The sequence below is a fragment of the Rhinopithecus roxellana genome, chromosome 1 (genome assembly GCF_007565055.1).
Source record: "Rhinopithecus roxellana isolate Shanxi Qingling chromosome 1, ASM756505v1, whole genome shotgun sequence".
Taxonomy (NCBI): domain Eukaryota; kingdom Metazoa; phylum Chordata; class Mammalia; order Primates; family Cercopithecidae; genus Rhinopithecus; species Rhinopithecus roxellana.
In genome coordinates this window covers 75,516,791-75,528,982 of record NC_044549.1, presented here as the reverse complement: position 1 = coordinate 75,528,982, position 12,192 = coordinate 75,516,791, and the positions used below count along the sequence as shown (strand labels likewise).

Genomic DNA, 12,192 nt, shown 5'->3' with positions numbered 1-12,192 from the left:
GCACCCCACCCACCTGGAACAGGGATGAGGAACAGGCAGCCCCCAGCTCACTTCCATTAGCTGTGAAGAGAGCTACCTCAGGGGTCTGTGCAGGAGGTTCCAGAGTAAAGAATAATTAATTCTGCCCAGGGGGCAGAGGTTAAAGAGGAAGTCACCGAAGAGAATCCACGTGTACTTCCTTTTTCCTGAGGCATGGCTTTGAACTGTAGTGACTGTTTTTACAGACCTTATGGTGTCAGCAGGAAAGCTTGGCCCGTGGGCTCGGCCCACGTGGCTCCCATTAGCAAGGATGCCTCAAGTTTCATCTGCAAATACTGGTAGTGGGTTGGAAGCCCTATGGCAAAGATTCTGAGGCCCAGCCCAGGCTCAGAGGGAAAGGAGCTGGATCAGGCAGCTCTGCGTAGGGGGCTGTGTTCTGCCCGGCTTGCTCATACCAGACTTCATAAAGGTAAGAGCAGGGATATAGGTGGAACCTGGCTCAAGGAACCCAGTGGTCTGAGAAGTAAGTTTTTTGAGGATACCAAAGAAGATCCCTGATCTGTTCCGCTTGTGAGTGCCCGAGGAACTGAGCCTGCCTGCACGGGAGCTTCCACAGCCATGCCCAGGAACACTGAGGCAAGGGTGTCAAAAGTTAAGACCAAGTGAGTAAAATTATAGACTCATGTTACATCGCTGGTACTCTCATAGAAGAATTTTCTTCTCTCCTAAGTCAAAAGAAACCAATTACAAACCTTGATTTACTTTTTCATTATTTCATGCAAAAACAAACAAACAAAAAAACTGGACAAAAACAAACAAAAAACCGAATCTAATCATGGAAAAACCTAAAAAAAAAAAAAAAAAAACTCCATTAACACACACAGACACACAAGAAGCTATTCACGCAATTCTCCTCGACTGTTCCTCACTCTGATTCAGCAGAAAGGCTAGGAGATTGCAAAATCCAACAAAGAAAATCACAGTGGGAGACCCTTTTGACATGTGACCATGCGTCAGTTCTGTGCAGCATTTTCCTTGGTGGTTCCTGCAGTGACTGAGGGGACCAGGAAGCAAGGGCAGTACGATGTGGGGAACCCACAGTCCTGGTTCTGTTTTCTGACTCTCCTGGGCAATGGGCCGCCTCTCTCCAGCCTTCACTTTCCTGTCTCTAAAATGGTGGTGTGAACGTATCTTGAGGATCATTTCCATCTTTAACAGTTTGCTGTCTCATAGTTCTAATATTAATCATGTTGGAACATTAGTCATTATTTTCAAAAGAGCAAACTTCTGAACAGACTAAGTCTTTGTGGCTTTTTAATCTCTGGAGTCTTGTCTCATGCTGGTATCAGTACAGTCGCAGCATTTCAATCCTAAAGCTTCATTTTAAAAACAATCTGATTGAAAGAGATAAATTACATATTTTCTATGGGAACAGGGTCATCAGTTAGCATTTCTGGCTCCCTGCCAGCTATTAGTGTATGAAATATTCTAGTTGCTCCCTAGACTAATTGTGGGGAAAGACAAGAAGTAAAACCAAACTCCCCAAACAGCCCTGTGCCAGGGCTCCACTGAGGGCGAGGGAGGGTCCTCCTGCTCTCTGAGCTGACTGTCCTTCAGCTGGGTTGGGATGGTGGCTGACAGCAGGTGCACAGGTTGACCGGATCTAAGTATAGCCCCGGGTTTGTGACCTGACTTCTCTACACCTCCATTTCCTCATCTGTGAAAGGATAAGAATGAGATGAGGCATGCAGAGTGCTGGGTCCCCAGGGCTTGATGATCAGTGAAGCCCACATATGTTAACTCCATCATCTCAGAAAAGCTCTCTTGGAGCTCCCCGGAAGCAAAGCGACCAATCCAGTGTCACTTTGCCCTGGCCACTTTCATCATTGCACAGACGCATCTAGTGTGAGCAATCTTCCATACCTCTGAATCAGCTTTGGCTATCACTCTCGGTTTGTATCTTCTTCTTTTTTTCTTTTTTATTATACTTTAAGTTCTAGGGTACATGTGCACAACGTGCAGGTTTGTTACATATGTACACATGTGCCATGTTGGTGTGCTGCACCCATTAACTTGTCATTTACATTAGGTATATCTCCTAATGCTATCCCTCCCCCCTCCCACCACCCGACAACAGGTCCCAGTGCATGACGTTCCCCTTTCTGTGTCCAAGTGTTCTCATTGTTCAATTCCCACCTATGAGTGAGAACATGCGATGTTTGGTTTTCTGTCCTTGTGATACTTTGCTGAGAATGATGGTTTCCAGCTGCATCCCTGTCCCTGCAAAGGACATGAACTCATCCTTTTTTATGGCTGCATAATATTCCATGGTGTATATGTGCCACATTTTCTTAATCCAGTCTGTCATTGAGGGACATTTGGGTTGGTTCCAATTCTTTGCTATTGTGAATAGTGCCGCAATAAACATACATGTGCATGTGTCTTTATAGCAGCATAATTTATAATCCTTTGGGTACATACCCAGTAATGGGATGACTGGGTCAAAGGGTATTTCTAGTTCTAGATCCTTGAGGAATTGTCACACTGTCTTCCACAATGGTTGAACTAGTTTACAGTCCCACCAACAGTGTAAAATTAGAGACTTAAATGTTAGACCTAAAACTATAAAAACCCGAGAAGAAAACCTAGGCAGTACCATTCAGGACATAGGCATGGGCAAGGACTTCAAGTCTAAAACACCAAAAGCAATGGCAACAAAAGCCAAAATTGACAAATGGGATCTAAATTAAAGAACTTCTGCACAGCAAAAGAAACTACCATCAGAGTGAACAGGCAGCCTACAGAATGGGAGAAAATTTTTGCAATCTACTCATCTGACAAAGGGCTAATATCCAGAACCTACCTAAAGAACTCAAACAAATTTACAAGAAAAAAACAACCCCATCAAAAAGTGGGCAAAGGTTTGTATCTTCTCTGTCTTTAGCTGAGTTATTGTCTAACTTTGCCTTCTGTAGGCATAGCAACTTCTCCTGTCATAGCTGTTTGACACCTAAAGAGCCACAGCACATAAGAAATAAATATATCCCAGAAAGATGCTGCCAGGGCTGAGGAGAAGTGGAGGCAGATGGAAAAGGAAGAGGACAGTGCCTACGCTAGAAATTGGAGACCTCATTTGGTCCTCGAAACAGACCTTGATCCAGCCCCTAAATCTGGGCAGAGGAAACACACTCTGACCAGGCCCCTGGCAGCCTATCTTCTCCAGCTACTTACTCCCTACCACAGGACAGAGAGCGTTCCCTTTTCCAAAAATATTTGAAAAGATCAGGCTCAGTGGGTATAACAAAGACCTCGTTTATGAAAAATAAAACATTTTACCCTTTACTTGCATTAGGCATTCTCTTTTTAATGTTAATAAATTGATACGACTTTCCCTTCCTTTAGCCCCAATAGGATCTCATCTATGTTTTTTAAAAATAAGGACAGATGAATCATAGACTGTTACAACCAGAAGGGGCATCTGAGAGTATATGAGCAAACTCTTGATTTCTCAAAGGAGAGAACTGGCCAAAATGCCCTGGGACATGCAGCTGAGACTGAGAAATCTCTCCTGACTTCTGCTCACCACTCTTTTCAAGTATGTACTGTGGTTTTGGTACATACTTAAATATACTGGTATACATTTTGGTGTTAGATACTTAAAATTCCACAAATCAAAAAGTTCCAAAAAGCCAAATGAGTCTATTATCTACCAGTGCTGGTTTACTATTCTGATGACCTTTATTAACCGCTCAAAATCTGGCATATAACCAGATCACTTACAGGATATCAGCCCAGTGACCGAGGATAGTACAAAAATCAAGCTGCACTGGTGATGACTGGGCTTTTATAAAAATCCAAACAGAAAGAGTCATAAAAACTCATGTAGGTGGCCGGGCGTGGTGGCTCACGCCTGTAATCCCAGCACTTTGGGAGGCCGAGGCGGGCAGATCACGAGGTCAGGAGATCAAGACCATCCTGGCTAACACAGTGAAACCCCGTCTCTACTAAAAATGCAAAAAATTAGCCGGGCATGGTGGCGGGCACCTGTAGTCCCAGCTACTTGGGAGGCTGCAGCAGGAGAATGGCATGAACCCGGGAGGCAGAGCTTGCAGTGAGCTGAGATCACGCCACTGCACTCCAGCCTGGGCGACCGGCGACTGAGCAAGACTCCATCTCAAAACAAAAACAAAAACAAGAAACTTGTGTAGGTAAAGCCATGGGCAAATTACTGGAACACATGAGCTTCTCCTAACTGGCTTCCACAGCATTGTGACTGCCCCATTTAGGTGATGGCCTTGTCCCCTTCAGCAGGGACTTAGTGTTAATTGCTGACAAGTGGCTAGACTTTATTAGGGGTGCAGGCAGACCCTCAGACCTCCCCACATTGCTGACAAGTGCCAGTCCCCTACCATAGAAATAAGCACCAGGGGCCATCTGCACAGGAACAAGCTGTGAGGCCTCTTCCCTGGCACATTCCAGGAAATTGGAATGTTCGAGTTTTGTTAGAGTTTATTTTTTATATAAATTTAAAAACTACTTTCAGTGAGTCTGGAAAAAACCAAGCATTAGGAAAGCCTGTGACCTGTGAGAGGATGCTGGCACTACAATTTGCCTGCTGAAAATCCGGGGAAGCTCAAGGCCTAAATTTTGCAATCTATTCCAGGCATTGGGATCTCTGGGAAGAGCTCCAGGGCAGACCCTTAGGCTTAGAGTGTGATGGACTGAGGTGGGGCCCTGGGTGCCACTGGGGGTGAGGGGATGGTGGCAGACAGTAGCCCTGCACGTCCCAGATGGTAATTAGAGTTTCCAAGGCCTTTGCAGCATGGGCAGCCAGGCCAGGCCCCTACCTGGAGCACTCTCTGTGGATGTGGGTCATGGCGCTTCTCTTTAAGATCTTGTACTGGGCCAGATGCCATCATGGGCAATACCACACACAGTAAACCAGAGAAATGTGCTGCTTCTTAGGCCAACACAACTAGCATTTTCACCAAGGTGTAGACATTTATCCATCTACTCTCATGCTGAAGGACGACATTCATCTCAGCCAAATGTGTCAGGCTTGTGAATTCAGAGGCAAATCACACACACACACACACACACATACACACACACAGCAAATGAGTTTATGTGTGGGTCTAAGCAGGCAGCCTCAAAATTATGTTCAACATTAATAGGTATAGCAAAATCTCAGATCAACCTTCAGTGATGGAGGCTGATGAGGTAAAAATAATGATGGAAGAAATGTCAGGAAAGCCTGGTTCTTATCATCAGGTGACAAGGGGACAAGGGCCTCTTTTCCCCTACGCTTCACTACCAGATCTGTAAGATGAGCTGTAGGACAGATCTCTAAGATCTTTTTACCTCTGACCTGCTATAATTGCAGGAAGGCAGAAACGCCCACACGCTGGCTGGTTTTATTACCATCTACCAGGGGGTTTCCCTTGCATTTCCCCCAGCTCTGCAAGGAGGGGAGGGCACAAGAAGTGAGCCCCTGCCCACCACCCTCAGGAGGGGAGCCAGGGGTCCAGCCAGTGGCCTGCCCAGGAGAACTGAGTCCAAGTTCTCTGCATGCAGAATGTCCCAGAGAATGGGGTACAGCCCAGGAAGCAGTAACTCCCCAGAGGCCTCAGGGTGTCACAGGAGAGCCCCAGTCTTCCAGTCAAGGCACCCCAAAGGGAAGGCTTGCCACACATCAAACTGAGCCCAGAGCCCTCCGGTCTCCTTCTAGAACCTGTCCCATTAGCGGTATAATTCACAGATGTCTTTGGCCTCAGAGCCTCATTCTTCTATTCTCCACAGGACAGGCTTGCTTGCACACTCAGGAATTTCTTTTAGCATTTCCTTCCACCTCCAAGCAGCCTAAAGCTTCTCATTCTTTTCAAAGGAAAGGGTAGGGATTCGTGAAGCTGTACAACTGAGCAGTGGCTGAGTTGTGACTACCTTCCTAGGGGACAGGGTACCTGACACCTAGATCTCATGTTTTCATCTTATTTTCATGACAAATACAAGCAGTACCACGACATACAGGCCTGCCAAATCCAGAAGCGGCCCACACACCCCCTAAAGGCACATGCGCATGCTAGTAGTGACACATTAGGCCACCACAGGGTAACAGCCTCTTGCTGCTATAAAGAAGCCAGGTTCTTCTTGGAGAATGTGGGTCAAGGCCAGACCAAGGTTTCCATGTCTCAAGCAAGAATTATGCCCAGACAGTAACTATCTCCGCGTGTCCAGGGACAGGGACAGCCCAACACCCATATGAGGGCTCCTGCCCCACCCGGTGCCAGCAGGGTCGGGTCCTTCCTGAGTCCTCAGGTATTTCAGTCAATAAAAAGCCATTCCCACTCAAAATAAAGTTCCTTACATGTGTCAGACTGCTTCCTCTCCCTGCAGACCTCAGAAAGACAGTGGAGAAGCCACAAGAATCCTTAGAGAATCACAAGGCCCAAGCTGGCATTCAAGAAGGCAGAACCAAGGAGGGGTGTTTTCTTTTCTGGGGACAGAAATCATTTACCTCCCTTTGGTAACCTCTCCAGAGCTATATCCCTACATTAGTCTTTAAAGACATTTTTCCTTATGTCCATGACACTATTTCCTGCTTAGTTGAAGGCCATTCTTCTTGCAGACACCTTCAGGCACTGCATCAAGCCCAGCCTCCTGTTTATAAACCCTCTGTGAACACTACAGCTAAAAAAAGGCAGCCCCAACTCTACCCCCAACTCACTGTCCCACCTCAGGCAAGTTCCGCCTCCTCCTTCCCCTCCTCTGGGGGCCACAACGTGCTGAATGACAAGGGCTTATATCTGATAATCTCTTAATTCCTTTTCACTTTTAGGCCTTCTGATGAGACCTAGACTCTAATATAACCCTCTTCAGATATCCATGGGTTGTTCCTGTCTGCATCCCATAATCTCTAAGCTCAGCATTCCCACGGAGGTAGAGGCCACTTCAAAGAAAAGAGTACAGTGTGTCCCCTCTGTTCCCTTAGTGGTTGGCTTCAATTCCCTGCGGTCTGAATCTTCTTAAACAGACTTTCACCAGGGTCAGGTGACCAGGGCCGATCCTGGCGGCAGAACTAGGTTGACTGCACTGGTGTGCACAGGCAAAGCTTTGTGCTGCTGTTGAACCACTGCTATGACTTGGGAAGAGCAAGGCAGGGAGCCAGGTGCTCACCTAACTGCCTGCCCGGGGAATGGCCCCGACAGCTACTCCAGGGATTCTCAGGAAGGGTATGTTTAGCATTATTTTAGGACGTAACTGGAAATGTAACTTTAACACAGGAGCCCATTCTCACTTTCAAAGGCAAGTGTCCCCAAATCTTTGTATCCCTGAAGTCTATTTTTAGTTTTTAAGAGACAGCGATCTCACTCTGTTACCCAGGCTGGAGTGTAATGGTGCAATATCACTGACTGCAGGCTTAAACTCCTGGGCTTATGCAATCCTCCTGCCTCAGCCTCTCAAGTAGCTGGGGACTATAGACATGCACCACCACAATTGATTTTTTTTTCAAATTTTTGGTAGACACAGGGTCTCACTTTGTTGCCCAGGCTAGTCTCAAACTCCTGGCTTTAAGTGATCCTCCTGCCTCGGCTTCCCAAAGTGCTGGAATTACAGGTGTGAGCCACTGCACCCAGCTAATTTCATTCTTAAAGCTGCCACTACAACTTTGACATAATCCTGGGCAAAGTAGCCAGAGACTAAGAGACAGAGAAGCAATTTGAAACATGTAGCCTGGAGAGAAAAAAAAAAAAATCAATCAAATAACATTATTGGAATTTCTAAATAGTTTAAATTTAAAAACATCATTTGGGGAAAAGTATTTTAAAAGTCTGTCTTCCAGTCTAAGAATATTCATGCTGAATCAAATAAATTTTTTGAGTTGGTTCAGCTGCTTCTTTATAAGGTACAGTTCAAACAAAAAGAAAACGGCAATGCTGTCTTGGTAAGGGCACCTTATTTTGGAAAAGTCCAAGAAGAAAGAAATCAAGCAATTAAAATATAGGCATCTTCTGAACACGTCACACGGCACATGCATTTCACACAATGCCTATATGCAAGGAAAAGGTATCAGAGATGTTGCGGAAAGAGAAAGTTCAGTCTCAGTAATTTACCATGATCTTTAGCCCTGCGTTGGCGAAAGCAGCAAAACTTCTTTTTCTTCTTATCCTCTTTAAGCAAGTCGGCCACTGTGACCCCTTCAGGTTGAACACAGGCAATTTCATTACAAAGCAGCAGAGGGCAGCAACAGCAGCTAAACCAGGGCCCCACGCGGCCAGCCCCGCCAGCCAGGCGGCCTCGCGCAATGGACGCCCGCCTGCCCCAGTCCTCCTCCTGCTAGGAATCCAGCTCAGGATCGGAACAATGGAGAGGAAGTGCCCTTTCCACAGCTACTGACAAACATCTGTCTTTAAGAACCTGTTCTAAATCAACAACCAGCTAACCCATGCTAGATAAAAGTTTCCAGGGTTTGGCTTCCCATCTAAGAAGGGTGTTAAGGAAAGGGCATTTTAGGGAGAGTCAGGAGCCCTGGGTACTGACTGGCTGTGTGATTCCACACAGCACTACCACATGGGATGGACAGGTGGGAGTTCAAAAGGTAGGCTCTGGACTCTGACAGGGCAGGTCTAATCCCAGCCCTGCCACGTCCATGTCAGATGGCCATGGACAGGTTACCTGATACTGCGAAGCCTTAGTTTCCTCCACACCTGTAAGATGTCAATAATAGTTGGACCTGTACCACGTAAGGTTGTTGTAAGAGGCGAACAGTAGAGACACTAATAAAAGCAATGTGCCTAGCTTTGGCAAGGCACGATCAATCACCACTACTGTCATCACTACGACTCTCCCATGACCCCCAGGTCACAAGAGAAATGACTCTAGGATCTCTAACCCCCTGCAGCCCCGTGATTCCATGATCACTCTAAGCCGGCTAGTCTTCAGAGTACAGACTCCATACTCTAGGGAAGGGTTGTGTGGGGCAGTGTGAGACAGCGGCAGGAATGCTGGAGTAAGCAAGGGTGTGGGGAGCACAGACACCTGCACACACTATGGGTGCGCAGAATACTCACATTCCTAAAATGTGCATCCTTTCTGACACAGTAGACCCTTTTCTCGTATCCTCTCCCACAAAAATGTGAACACGAGCATGCAGACACAGGGGCATGTGTTTGCAGGGGTTAATGATGGTTAGCGTGCAGACTGTGGCAGAGCTTGGGTTCAAATCTCAGCTTTGCCACGTAAGTCACATGGCCTTGGGAAGCTACTGAACTGCTTTGTGCTTTAGTTTCCCCACCTGTCAAGTTCCTGTCTCACAGAGCTGTGTGAAGAAGAATGAACGTATTCACCCACAGCCCTTGGAACAGTGTCTCACACACAGAAAGTACCTGACAAATGCTAGTTATTATTACTCTGTATTCTTTCATTCAAGAAGGAAGTAACGGCATGCTTATGTGTGGGACAAGCGCTGTGCCGGGTGCAGCCACACAACAGAGGGCAGAAACAGACCCTATTCCTGCTGCTCCCATGGAGCTGATGGTCTCATGGTGGAGAGACCTCTATAAAGTAGAGGTCCACGTGCTGTAGAGTGTATAGTCCATTGTAGCAGTTTTTATAATGGCAATTTATTGAAAAGAGCCAACGTTTTGCTTTAAAAACATGGGAAATATCTGTGGTACATGGTTCAGTGAAAAATACCTGTGTTGGGCATCTTAGGGTGGAAGCTCTATGCATGCTGTCTGTGTCATGTATTATGCGCAGTGAGGTGTGGAAGTAGAGGCCCCAAACTTCTTAGTCTGCCCCTCTTTAAGGATAAGGAAGAGAGAATTTTTTTCTTACTTTATATACTTTGAAATTACATGAATTCTTTATGTAGGCAAATATTACTTCCATAACTGAAATGTATCAAAAACAGATAAAACAACGCTGATTTGAGACTGCAAACCTGCCTGGAGTACCTACTCCTTGTCTCCACAGTGGGGCCACAGTCCCTGAGTTCAGCTCCCATCAGCTCTTAGGAGGCTGAAGGTGATGGCAGACATGCAGGCACCTTCAGAAATTCCCACGCTTCTATCACCCCTGTGGAGAGAGTCCACCTGGCCAAACAACTACTCCCAGTGCCACCGCAATGGAGAGAGTGTCCAGCCACTGACCCTAGGGCCAGCCCCTGAGTCAGCCCTCCCACTTCCCAGTGAAAGCACTCCCAGCTACCTCTCCAGTGAGGGCTCTTGACCTGGACACATATTTACCGTATGCCACTCTAACTGCTGCTGTTTGCTTTACAGCTTTTAATTGAGTATTTTCCATTTTGAACTTGTGCCTTGAGGTAGTTCAATGGTGACGAAAGCAGTTTTATAAATCACAATTTCAAAACACAGTCTTTCAAAACAGGACCAGCAAATTGCTATGTCTCATGCTTGCAAACAGCTATGCCATCCTGGTTTTCTGTCCACCCCCAAAGCAAACATTGCAGTAAGAGGCAACTAGGTAGCACATGCAAAAGGGAGGCAGCTAGGGCAACCTGCTACAGTAAGCCCCAGGGTGGCAGAGTCCCCGGACAGGCGGGCAGGCAGGCAGGGGCAGTGCCCATAGCCTCCAGGACCACTGAAGAAGCAGAAGACAGAGAGGCTGTCCTTGTGGTCAGAGATGAAGTTTCAGGTATGCCCCTCCCTTTCTTTGGGCATTAAATATCTTTACTTAGAGGAATTATTAATCATTAATAGTTCCTACAATAAAACTGCCCTGTTTTTCTAGCCACAATTTTAGAATGAGCTCCCTTTAAAATGATTTCATTTTTAATGCTTTTTTTTAAGACTAATCACTGACAATGAGAAGAGTTTAAAATAGAATTTTAGGCTTCCAGATTTTAATGGTCCTAGCAAAACTCCATTGTTAACTCAGAAGCAGCTGCATACGTCTAAAAAAATCACTTTGAGATTTGGCAGGGTTTCTTAAGAAACTTGAAGCTCAGCAAAAAGTTAAATAAATTATCCTTGAAAATTTACCAAATGCTCAGGAACTCACTTCAAAGGGAATTTTGTCCGTTCAGTTAATTGTGTAACACCAGCTTTCCAATAGCACATTTATGAAATTGACATCTTAAATAATCTATGAATGCACAAAGCTGGAGCTACCTGTCACCAGTCACCAGACAGCTCAGTCAGAGGCCTGATTGCCTCTCCTCTTCTTTCAAGTGAACGCCTGGAACAGTGTGATATTCAGCCCCTGATAGCATCCTGGACTCAGGAGTTCTGAACCTGAGCTTCACATTAGAATCCCCAGGGAACTTGAATGAAAAAGAGCCACCCCTGGCTCCCACCCCAAATGAATCAAGAGTCTTAAAGGGTGGAGTATGGCATCAAGAAGTGTCCAAGCTCCCCAGGTGATCATAACGTACAGCCAGTGTTGGGCATCGCAGATGCAGGCAGTGACATTTAGCAGATCAGAGAGAAAAGATAATGTGAGCGCATCTCCAAGTACTTGACTTGACATCTGTTCTCTGACAGCAAGCACTGCCAAACTGGAAATGGACTTCAAGAGCCAGAAAGCTGTGCTGCCCTATCTCGAAAGTGACCTAGTTAACAGATGTGTTTCCCATCAATACTTCAGAACCTTAGTTTCTGAACAGAAAAGTACAGGGCAATGGTCCTAAGAGGGAGGCTCCACCCTGAGGCTGGTTATAGGTCTAGTAGAACCTTCAAAAATATTCTGTTTAGGAAAGTCAAATACTGCATGTTCTCAATGATAAACAGAAGCTAAATAATGTGTACACATGGACATAGCGTGTAGATGGAATAATAGGCGTTGGAGACACAGAAGGGTGGGAGGGTGGAAGAGGGGTGAGGGATGAGAAATTACTGGGTACAATGTACACTATTTGGGTGATGGTTACACTAAAAGCCCAGACTTCACTGCTATGTAATATATCCATGTCACAGAACGGTATTTGTACCCCCTAAATTTATACCCCCAAAATTCTGTTGAGGTCAAGTTTTACTGGTGTCTGGTGAAAACAGCAACAGCACATACTACAACTATGACATCTCCTACCAGTCACAGAACATTCAGTTGTCACAACAGCCCCATGAGGAGATATATCTTTATCCCCTTCTTGCAGACAAGGAAAGTGGGGCCCAGAGAGGTTGAGTAATTTGCCTAACACTAAAGTCCAAATTCCAAGTCACAAAACTCCATTACAGCCACATCCGGAGAAGGGGC

The 12,192-nt window shown here is 46.0% G+C and overlaps 1 protein-coding gene across 2 annotated transcripts in view; it reads right to left on the bottom strand.

The window, feature by feature from the left end:
- The window catches only part of CACNA1D (calcium voltage-gated channel subunit alpha1 D), a 330,433-nt gene that overhangs the window by 96,990 nt on the left and 221,251 nt on the right, over nucleotides 1-12,192 (bottom strand). The window lies entirely within an intron of this gene.